The 10,718-nt window shown below is 40.3% G+C and overlaps 1 pseudogene; it reads right to left on the minus strand.

Moving 5' to 3' along the window:
* Nucleotides 1–4,392: 4,392 nt before the first annotated feature.
* LOC147428228 (uncharacterized) lies at nucleotides 4,393–4,817 on the minus strand (annotated as a pseudogene).
* Nucleotides 4,818–10,718: the final 5,901 nt, after the last annotated feature.

The raw sequence follows: 10,718 nt of genomic DNA on the forward strand, positions 1-10,718 counted from the left end.
CAGAAGAATCCTGGCCAAGACACTTATGTGAAAAAGTTAGAGAGATCAATGATGGGAGCCTAACTTTAAATTCAGCTCCTATAGAGGAAGTTTGGTTAGACAATATACCTCCTGATATGGACGTGGATGTACAATCCTTGTATGGGGATTGCGGATCTGAAGCTTTGAAATGTCTAAACCATTGACCTTGAAAACACTACCCTCTTACTGGGAGATAATGAAGATGAATCCATAGTGTGTAAAACCACTCAAGTAAAAAGAGTGGAACAGACCCTAGAAGTAGACAACATCCATTCAATCATGTCTACACCCATCCAATGCACACTTGCTTTAGGAGAACTATTGAAAATCAGGCCATATTTATGGAATGATCTACAGAAAACTTTCAAGAAGGTGGGAATAACAGGGCTAATCGCAAAAGAATTGGAAAAATTGAAACACAAAATGGATACCAAAGAGATTCGATTGGTTCCAATGAGAAAAGTTGGAGAATACTACGAAGGGGAAGAAGGAAACACAACCCTTTCAATGAAATATAATGACATAGAAAACATGGCAATACTGGATAGTGGGGCAGGCATAGCCATAGCCACAAAAGTAGTATGAGAGTCCTGGGGACAACTAGCCATTAGACAAATTCGCATGAAATTGCAATTGGCTGATGGACGTAGCGAAAGACCCTTAGGACTACTTGAAAAGGTGATAGTTAATTCGTGTGGAACTGAATATCAACACACTTTTTCCATATTAGACTTTGGAAAGAAACTCAATTACAAAATCATATTGGGAAGACCTTTCATGCGACAAGTACAACACATCCAAGATTGGAGAAACAATTATCTGTACTTGAAGCAAGTGTGATCAATAACAAGAGTTAATTTGAAAGATCACACTTATAGAGATGTCATGAAAACTCCCATACAAGAATTTGAGTCAGTCTCTTCAACTGAAACTAAGCTTCCATCTTGGTTGAACAAAGACACTCCTATTTGGATGTAGGGAGCTTCAGAAAACGAAAGCTTAAAACGAGAAGAATGTATCTTAGAAAGGGATTGCACATACAAATCCTATGTACCTTAACCCTTTCCAGAGCATTTGTTTGAGCCATTTGAGTGGACTCAAATTTTAGCGACAATGGAGGTATGTGTAAATACATCTATGCCTAGTCAATTTTGCAATGAGGAAGGCTACAACATAATTCCCATCCAAATGATCTCAACCCTTCGCATTGAAGACGAAATTTTGAAACCCAAGAACTTGATGAAATCTCAACAAGTCTTTTCAAACCTCTACTATGATGCAACAGATGAGCTAGAAGAACATCCAGCTACCTCAGATGATTCGGGGTTGGAAAAATAACATGTAAGAGCTAAGCTACTCATGAAAGGAGGGGAGGAAAAGGATTTTGACTTTCCTAACCAGAAACCAAGAAGACAAAAATGGTATAGAAGAAAAAGAGACACGAAAAATTTGAAAGCCAGACCTATGCCATCAGTCTCCAGTAGAACACGGTTTCTAATGCAGATAGAGACACATGATTGTGTCAAGGACAAAATCACTGGTAGATATCCTTTAAACAAAAATACAAAAATGTTAAAAACAATGAGAAAAACAAGAAAGGAAACTGAAGCAAAACCTAAAAACCAGAACAAGGTTTCAACCATGACACAAATGGAACAAAAAAAGAAATATTAAGAGTTGAAAAAGCTCTAAAGGAGGTATATACAACTGAAATGTAAACCACTGAAGAGGATGGTAAAGATGTAACGAGTGTTCCATCCATTACAAGAAATATACTCTCCAAGATTGGAAAATCATATTCAAACAACCTGTTAGAGAACTACGAAAATAGGGTGAGTCCTACCAGGGGCCTGAAAAGGCAAAAAAGATAGATCTGGCGGAACTAGGAGAAGAGCCTAGACTAGCCTACATTGCAAATGACCTTATGGAAGAAGAAGAAGATCTTTTATTAAGCTTATTGAAGGAATACCGAGATATCTTTACTTGGTCTTATAAGGATCTCAAGGGTGTTAATCCAGAAATCTATCAATATACCATACCCATGAGAGATGATGCTAAACCAAGTACACAAAGGCCATATACATATAATAAAACATTTGCAGAAATATCAAAGAAGAGATTGAAAAGGTAAAGGAGACCGAATTCATTTATGAAATGGAACACCTCGATTGGATGTCTTCCATTGTGGTAGTACCCAAGAAAAATGAAAAATCAGGAGTGTGTGTCAACCTCAAGAATGTGAATGCAGCTACCATTAGAGACAACTTTCCTCTTCTAACCATTGAGCATGTTTTAGAACGAGTTGCAGGAAAAGAAGCTTACAGCTTTTTAGATAGCTATTCGGGATACAATCAACTTTTTGCTGATCCCAAAGATAAGCATAGAACTACCTTTGCAATGGAATGGGGTATTTTCGCGTATCGGGTTATGCCTTTTGGGTTAACTAATGCTCCTACCACCTTCCAAAGATTAATGAGCCATGCTTTTAAAGAATATCTTCACAGTTTCTTGGAAGTATATATGGATGATCTATGCGTACATTCATCAATCCAAGTTGATCATTTTGAACACCTCAAAAAAGTATTCGAAAAATGTAGACTTTATAGGATTTTCTTAAATCCTGAGAAGTGCACATTCATAGGTAGACAAGGAAAAATTCTTGGACATATAGTGTCTAAAAATATCATAGCTACTGACATGGATAAGATTCATGTTATTGCTGATTTGCCTAGAACAACAACAGTCAAGGGGGTTCAAGTCTTATGGGACATTGTGGATATTACAGACGGTTCATTTACATGTACGATATAATTGCAAAACCTATGTACAGCTTGATTACACACTTTGAATGGACTGTGGAAGGTAAATGTACCTAAGGACTTAAACTTAGAGTGCCAACCTTTTGTTTTCTTCTATAAGTAAGCCCAAAACACCTATCAATAGCTTGAATCATATACATCTATAAGAAGCACTCCAATTTTTGGAAGAAATTTCTTGAGGAGATAAAGAGTTAACTTTTGCTCAATTAGAACATCTTGCTTGAGATAATCTACTATTTGCTGAGAAGAGAGAAATAGGCTTTTCTCAATTAGAGCGTTTTGCCTGGATAGGTTCTACTATTAGTCAAGAATTTTTCTGAAGATAGGTTCTACTAGTAGTTAAGTAGTGAGAACAATAAGTTTGCTCAGTTAGAGCATCTCACTTGAGGTAGGCTTTACTCTTAATTTGAGATCTAAGTAGAGAAAATAGAGGTTTCTCTTGGTCGAAGGGACAATCTCCTGTGAAAATATTGACTGCAATCATTCAATTTGATTTTTGCTACAAGCACATAATTATTGTGTGGGACAGTAGTTGAGGTGATGCAAGTTTAGAGAGGAGAGCATTACTATTCTTATGGAGAGTTATTTCATTGATCAATGTTTTTAAGGACAAAAACACTCCTTTAAGAAAGTAATATTGCCACAAAGACAAGGGCATGACTATGTTGGCACACGAGTCAATTGAGCATCCAAGTTAAGTGGTCTCCTCAAGGTAGGCCAAGAGAAGGTAGGCTAGGAGGTGTGTAAGAGGAGAATGTTTGGGTGGACAAAGGCATGTGTTAGTGCTTGGTCCTCAAAGTTCTCACCTAGAAATGTTGGTATCAAGGACTAAGTCCGAGAGGGAATAGGTCCATTCGAACTACTCCCCAAGTCAAGTCATCAATCAATCAACACCTAGTGGCTATCAAAGCATGTAATCACTATATTCAAACTCAACTAGCTGTCAAGCAATATGGATGTTTCCGTTTCCTCATTGTAAATGTGACCTTCTACTAGCATAAATGGCACTATAATTAGTAGCCAACAAGAACACCAATACCCACATGGAAGTTTAACCGTAGAAGGTTCGGGATCGATGTTCACATATCTTTATAGTTATCATGGGAGCAATGACTCTCAACGTTGGTGGAGTAAAGCCATGTGAATACATCAATAGCCAAGGAACACACACAAACATGAGGAACAAGTATTTAATTTGGCATTTTAGCTTGGCGTATGGTGGGAGATAATTGAGGTTTGGCAGGTCGGATTACGAGGACGTAATTAGGAGTATATAAAGCGGGTGCTGTAAAGGCTGGAATAGTAGTGCCCGCAAAACTGTAAGCAGCAGTGAGCACATCGAGCAGCATTTAGGGCTAGAACCCATCTTCATCATCAACAATGGCAATGGGGAGGGTGGAACTCTGCACAGGTATAAGAATATGGCACGTCTGTGTTATTATTCTACAAGTATACAAAAACCCACGTCTGTGTGCTATAGTCATATCATATGTCGTAATATTATTGATCTCCTTTTCTGGCCACCGCAGTGGCGATGGTGGCGGCGCTGCTGCTAAATATCAAGGAGGGGACCTCCGCCGTGCAAGCAGCTACGCCGCTCAAGTGCAGGCTGCACGACCTCGTGCTAACCAACACTCCCGTGGCGACCGGGCTGTGCGAGTGGGAGCTCGTGAACAACTGCCCCTGTGAGGCCTTCAACATCATTGCAGCCTGCCAGGACCGGCGCTGGAACCAGAAGATCATCAGCCGCTTCGCCATGGAGGTGGACGTGCCCACCTTCGGCCACTGCACTCTCCTCCCCAACGTCAAAGTCCAACCCGTCTCCTCCGGCCTCCGCTACGGCCGCACCTACCCCTGCGCTGGCACTCTTCCGCTCTCCCTCGTCAATGTCGCCTTCGCCAACCCCTGCCTTTGATCATAGACTGGTCGGACCACTCGCTCCATCAACATACCTCTTTGTGATCCTTGAACGGACATCCCATTCTTTCTCCCTTGGTCCAGAGTGGAAATTTCATTTGCCTACATAATTGTGAAAATCTCTCTCTCTCTCTCTCTCTCTCTCTCTCTCTCTCTAACTTAAGTACTATATTACATTTTGTTACATGTTTACATCACGATGAGGAATTCCATCGTGTTATTCTGTTGAGGAACTGGCAGTGTTGCACAGTCCTCTAACAATTTATCTCGAATCATAGACCAAGGCAGTTGGAGACTGTGAAAGGTGTGTGTATCAAACAAAGCCGAGTTTCTAGCATTTCACAAAAAGGATAACACCCAAAGTCTCAGAGAAGCAATACATAAGTCTAAACGTGTAGAACCCATTTGAATTGTTCCAAAAAGCAAACTATATTTGGAAACTTAGTCTTCCAATGCATCATACAAATATCATACAAACATATCCACCAAGCATATATTGTAGGGAAGTTCCAAAATATGTGCTTCGTTGTCTCAAGGGGGCATTTTCCATTAGACATTCTCTTTTTGGTTAACAATTCATCATACATCAGATAGCTTCTTCAACCACCAACATTGATCTAGAACTCGCAAATCTTGTTGCATCTGTTCTCTATCTAAGGCTAAGGGATCAAGTATAGATAGAAACTTTTGGTTGGGGAGGTCCATCAATTTGTTGAAGTCTCTGGCAATGCTCAATCTTTGAATCTTTGATTAAATCGATTGCAAGAACAAACTTTCAAATTGCTGACATGTGTACACAACTGTCCCCAAGTAATTTTGAGCCCATTTCCTAGTCTGAATCTTCTCTTAGCCACCATAAAGGCAATAATATTTATGTTAGAGTAACAATTTGATTGATTGGGCTTAACCCTCTTATGCTTTTTTTCCCAAGTAAGAAGCAGGTGGTTTTTTAAACCCAAAGCTCCACCAACAAGACTCATACCCTAAGGGATTACCTGTATATCTGACTCTACCATCCCAAATCAACAAAGCACATTGTTTTTTTCAAGACTTAACCAGCATATTAGTAGTATTCTCACACAATTGATGATGAGTAGCACAAAACAATTTGTCCCATGCAAACATATCCCAAACACCATGAAAGTACACAACAAGATTATACATCAATTTGTTCAGTAAGGTTTCCCTACTAGCCAGCATGTGCATTTGCAAATGAAGGATACCCAATCCTCCAAGTGAATAGGCAATGCCAAATGCTTCCAGGTGAGCCAAGCTACAACAGAAGATCCCCATAAAATCTCAGTATTTTTGATGTAAATCTCGCAACTGGTCAAGTATGAAAGGGAAGAAAACAAAGCATATAGAGGAAAGCCACATAGCTTGCACAATCCTCAACCTAACATGAATTGGCCATTTAGTACAATGCCACAAAGCCATTTTGGTTTGGATTTTATCCTCAACCCATTGTGTCCACTATTTTGCAAATACATCAACTCCTAGAGGATAAACCAAGGTTCCTGAATACAGTTTCCCTAAGAATTCTCTTTTCTTGCCAAATCAAGCTATGAAAATTATTGTAAAGTCTAGGGGAGACTAGAGCCTGGAATCCACCTCCCAACCTCGCACTATAGCCCCTTCACCCTAGCTGGATTCTTTTACCACATTGTCTATTCCGGCCCTTGGCCCAGTCCAAGACTCTCTGGCCTTGCCCTTGTCCTGACAGTACTCCCCCCTTAAAGAAGAGTTTTAGTCCTTGAAAACAAAAGTGGGAAAATTCTTCTTAAGAACACTAATGTTTTCCCAAGTGGCACCTTCGCCAGGTCAATCTTTCCACTTGATTAAAGATTATCGACACACATGATGACATGTACGTAAATCATGATAGTCGTGAATTTGTTCAGGTTCATGCGGTAAGGTAAGAGGTTCACCGAAATCGACCTGAATCTTTTGATCAATGGCATTGTCCGCCCTATGTAACTGCTTACGTAAACGGCTTACTGTAAACACCGGATGACACGAGCATGTGTAGGTAGCGATAATTTGTAGGCACGATCATCCACTGGCTTGAGTATTTTGAAAGGTCCATTATATCGTGGAGATAATTTAGGTGTTGGCCCAGTTTTCAGACTTTCTGAATGCTCTGGTACACGTAAAAATACTTCCTCCCCTTCCTCAAAGCTAACTTGCCGACGTATCTCATCAGTGTATTTCTTATACCGATCCTGCGCTTGTCGGATAATCTGACGAGCGAGTTTCAGCATATCCATGTGGTCTTGGAGAAAATCCTTACCATGTTGAAGTTTTTCGGTTGCCAATACCACTGTAACAGGTGACCTAGGTTGAAAACCATACATGAGCATGAAAGGACTAAATCCAGTCGTGACATGCGTAGCACGATTGTAGGCAAACTTGAGAATAGATAAATATTCTTCACAGTCTGATTGTTTCTTGCTAACGTATGCGCGTAGCATATCCTCTAGCACTTGGTTAACTCGTTTAATTTGACCATCCGTTTCTGGATGATTGGTTGTACTGAGGTTTAGTTGTGTACCCAATTTTTAAACACAACGCTCCAAAAATGACTATAAAAACTGGGATCACGATCACTGACATTGTTACTTGGCAAACCATACAACTTATATAGGTTGTCCACAAATAACTTAGCTAATTCTGGAGTCTTAATCGTTGATTTGGTTGGAATAAACTTACATAGTTTAGTCAACCGGTCTACGACCACCCATACTGAGTCATGACCTCGTATAGTGGTTGGTAAACCCACAATAAAATCCATAGCTATACTTTCCCACTTACCATTGGGGATCTCCAAAGGATGTAAGAGTCCTCTTGCTTTCAGGGGCTCTAGCTTTGTTAACCTGACATTTTTGGCAATGCAAGACATAATCTTGAACAAAGCCATGTAAACTTGGCCAATAAAACTATCGTTGTACCAGAGCATAAATCTTTCTAATATTGGGTGCCCTGCACTTGGACTATCATGACATTCATAAAGAATTTGGTGCCGAATGTCTATGTCCGTCGGTACACAAACTCTCCCCTTATGGAGTAGGTACCCATTGTCGATGGTGAAATGCTTCCATCGCTGTAGTTCATCAGTCAGACAGAGGAGAACTATGTATGGAGGTTAACGCTACACTACCTTCATTGGAGTGAGAAGGATCCCTCATTTTTACATGGCTCCACACTTTGGAATATGCATCATCATGCTCATATTTTGCCCTTTAGAAAATCCAAAGATTCATTAAGAAGTTCCATGAACAAGAAAATTGATCCCCGGTATACGACTAAGAGCGTCCGTCAGCCACCACATTGTATCGTCCTTTATGATACCGGAGCTTGGCGTCATATTCTTGAAGAATCTCAATCCACCTGGCTTTTCCATTCTTCAAACAAGTTTCTTGTGTAAACCATTTGATGCTTTCATGGTCAAACACAATCTCAAACTGAGCACTATACAAATAATGTCTCCATGTTTTTAAAGCAGACACTATTGCATAGAGTTCACGTTCAAAAGCAGAGTAGTTCTGCTGTGCTGCATCAAGCTTATTTCTTTCAAATGCAATTGGCCACCTGTCTTGTAACATGACTGCTCCGATAGCACGGTCATTGGCATCCATTTCCAAAACGAATGGTTTCAAAGAATCTACAATAGCTAGTATTGGAGTTGTAGCTAATGCATCCTTGAGTAAATCAAAACTATGATGTCGAACGGGTCCCCACTGAAAAGCTTTGCCTTTGCCTTTCAGTTGATCCGTCATGGGAACATCAATATTAGCATAGTTTTTAATGAACCTTTGATAAAAACCTGCAAATCCTAAAAGAAATTGTAACTCTTTCAAATTTTTAGGAGAAGGCCAATGCCAAATTGTATCCACTTTGGATTGATCCATATGTAGCCCATTAGCTGAATTAACATGTCCAAGATAGTGAATTTCTTCTCTCAGAAAAAATCACGCTTAGATTCCTTGGCATATAATTGATTTGTTTGTAACAATTCAAACACCTGCCTCAGATGTTGTAAGTGTTCTTCTTTAGAAGCACTGTATACAAGAATGTCATTGAGAAAAACGATGACAAATTTGCCCAACTACGGCCTCAAGACACTATCCATAAGTGTCGTGAAGGTTGCGGGCGCATTGGTTAAGCCAAATGGCATAACAAAAACTCATAGTGTCCAAACCTTGTTCGGAATGCAGTTTTGGGTATATCAGCACGTCGAATACGTACTTGGTGATAACCTGACCGCAAGTCTATTTTCATAAAAATACAAGCATGAGTGAGCTTGTCGAACAACTCATCCACGCGTGGCAATGGGTACTTGTTCTTAACAGTAACCGCATTTAAGGCACGGTAATCTACGCACGAGCACATACTACCGTCTTTTTTCTTCACTAATAGGATAGGAAAAGCGCATGGTGAAGAACTGGGTTGAATAAACCCTTTACTAAGATAGTCAGCAAGCTGACGTTCCACCTCAGCAGCTTGAGAGTAACTCATGCGGTAGGGTGGTTTACTGACAGGTTTACTGTCTGCAACCACATCGATGCTATGTTGCACCGATCGTGTCGATGATAATCCTGGTGGCAAATCATTAGGAAAAACATCATGAAATTTCTTTTATAATTTTTCTAAATCACGAGCAAACTTTGCTTGTTGTGAAGTAGCCATTGGTGGAAGAGATGAGAGAGAAGCATGCAGCGTTGAGGAATGTTCAACAGATTCAATGCTAGAGAGAAAATCGGACAATGAGTAACACAATAAAACTTGATCTATTTCATTATGAGAAATGAGCTATATAAGCTTAGCTGTACATATCAGTGGTGAAGAAGGTACATCCTTCTCTCCTAACAACAACACATGTGCACCATGGGTTCAAACATCAAGCTGTTGTGTTCATAGCTACGCTTCAGTGATGGTCCTAGGCTATGCAACCATTCCCTACCTAGAACCACCTCTGCCCTCTGCATATTCATAACCAAAAATTCCAAGGATGTGGAGTAGACTTGTACCTCCAACGGGACAGCTCAGACTTGAGTATCCCAGACTTCGGCATCATATCCATTCATCATTGCTACCTTGTAGTGGTGGGTACTTGGAGTTTGAGGCAATTTGAGTTTTTTCACCAATCCATAATTGAAAAAATTGTGAGTAGCACCGTCATCTACCAAGATGCGCACCTTGTGCCCTTGCAGAGATCCGTGCATACGTACTAACTCATGTGATCCAAAGGCCTATTGCCACATGGAAGCTGTGAGACAGCATTCATGCACCACCTCGGTGTGTGTTACTTCCACTGTAGAGAATCGTGAGGAAGACTCAAGAGGCAACAGTTGCACCATGTGCACTAGTTTCTCCTTGCCATGAGCAACAAATTTCCCATTGAGACAATCCTTTTTGCCATGACCGCTTCCTAAGCATTGAAAACATAATTTCTCTTTCTTAGCTTTATCAAAGTCCTCATGAGAGAGAGGACCTCCGGACCCCTTGGATTTTTTAGATGCTTCAGAATTGGCTACTATAAATTTTCTTTTATTGTGCCCGTACTGTGTGCGTAAATTACCGTGCGTATTAGCAGGCACGTGATTATGATGTGATTTATTTTCATCTGGATCATCATGAATATGTGCTTTCACTATGGCTTCCTCAAGTGTTTTAGGGTCTTGAGTCTTGACATGCTTCTTAAGCTCTGGCGTCAAACCACGGATAAACCCACATACATGCTGAAAGGTGTCTAGTCCTTCCAACTTGAGGACAAAATCCCGATAGTGAGATATATGTTCAAGTAATGATGGTTATTGGCGCATGAAACATGTGTCAAGAATTCGATCTACCTCATTTGTAGGCAAGAATTCTTTGCGAAACATAGCCTCAAAAGTTGACCAACTCTGTGGTATGATATTCTTCTCCTTGATAGACATCCACCACTTGTAGGCCTTGCCTTCC

This window comes from Adiantum capillus-veneris, chromosome 23 (genome assembly GCF_014529385.1).
Source record: "Adiantum capillus-veneris isolate H3 chromosome 23, ASM1452938v2, whole genome shotgun sequence".
In the NCBI taxonomy this organism is placed as follows: Eukaryota; Viridiplantae; Streptophyta; class Polypodiopsida; order Polypodiales; family Pteridaceae; genus Adiantum; species Adiantum capillus-veneris.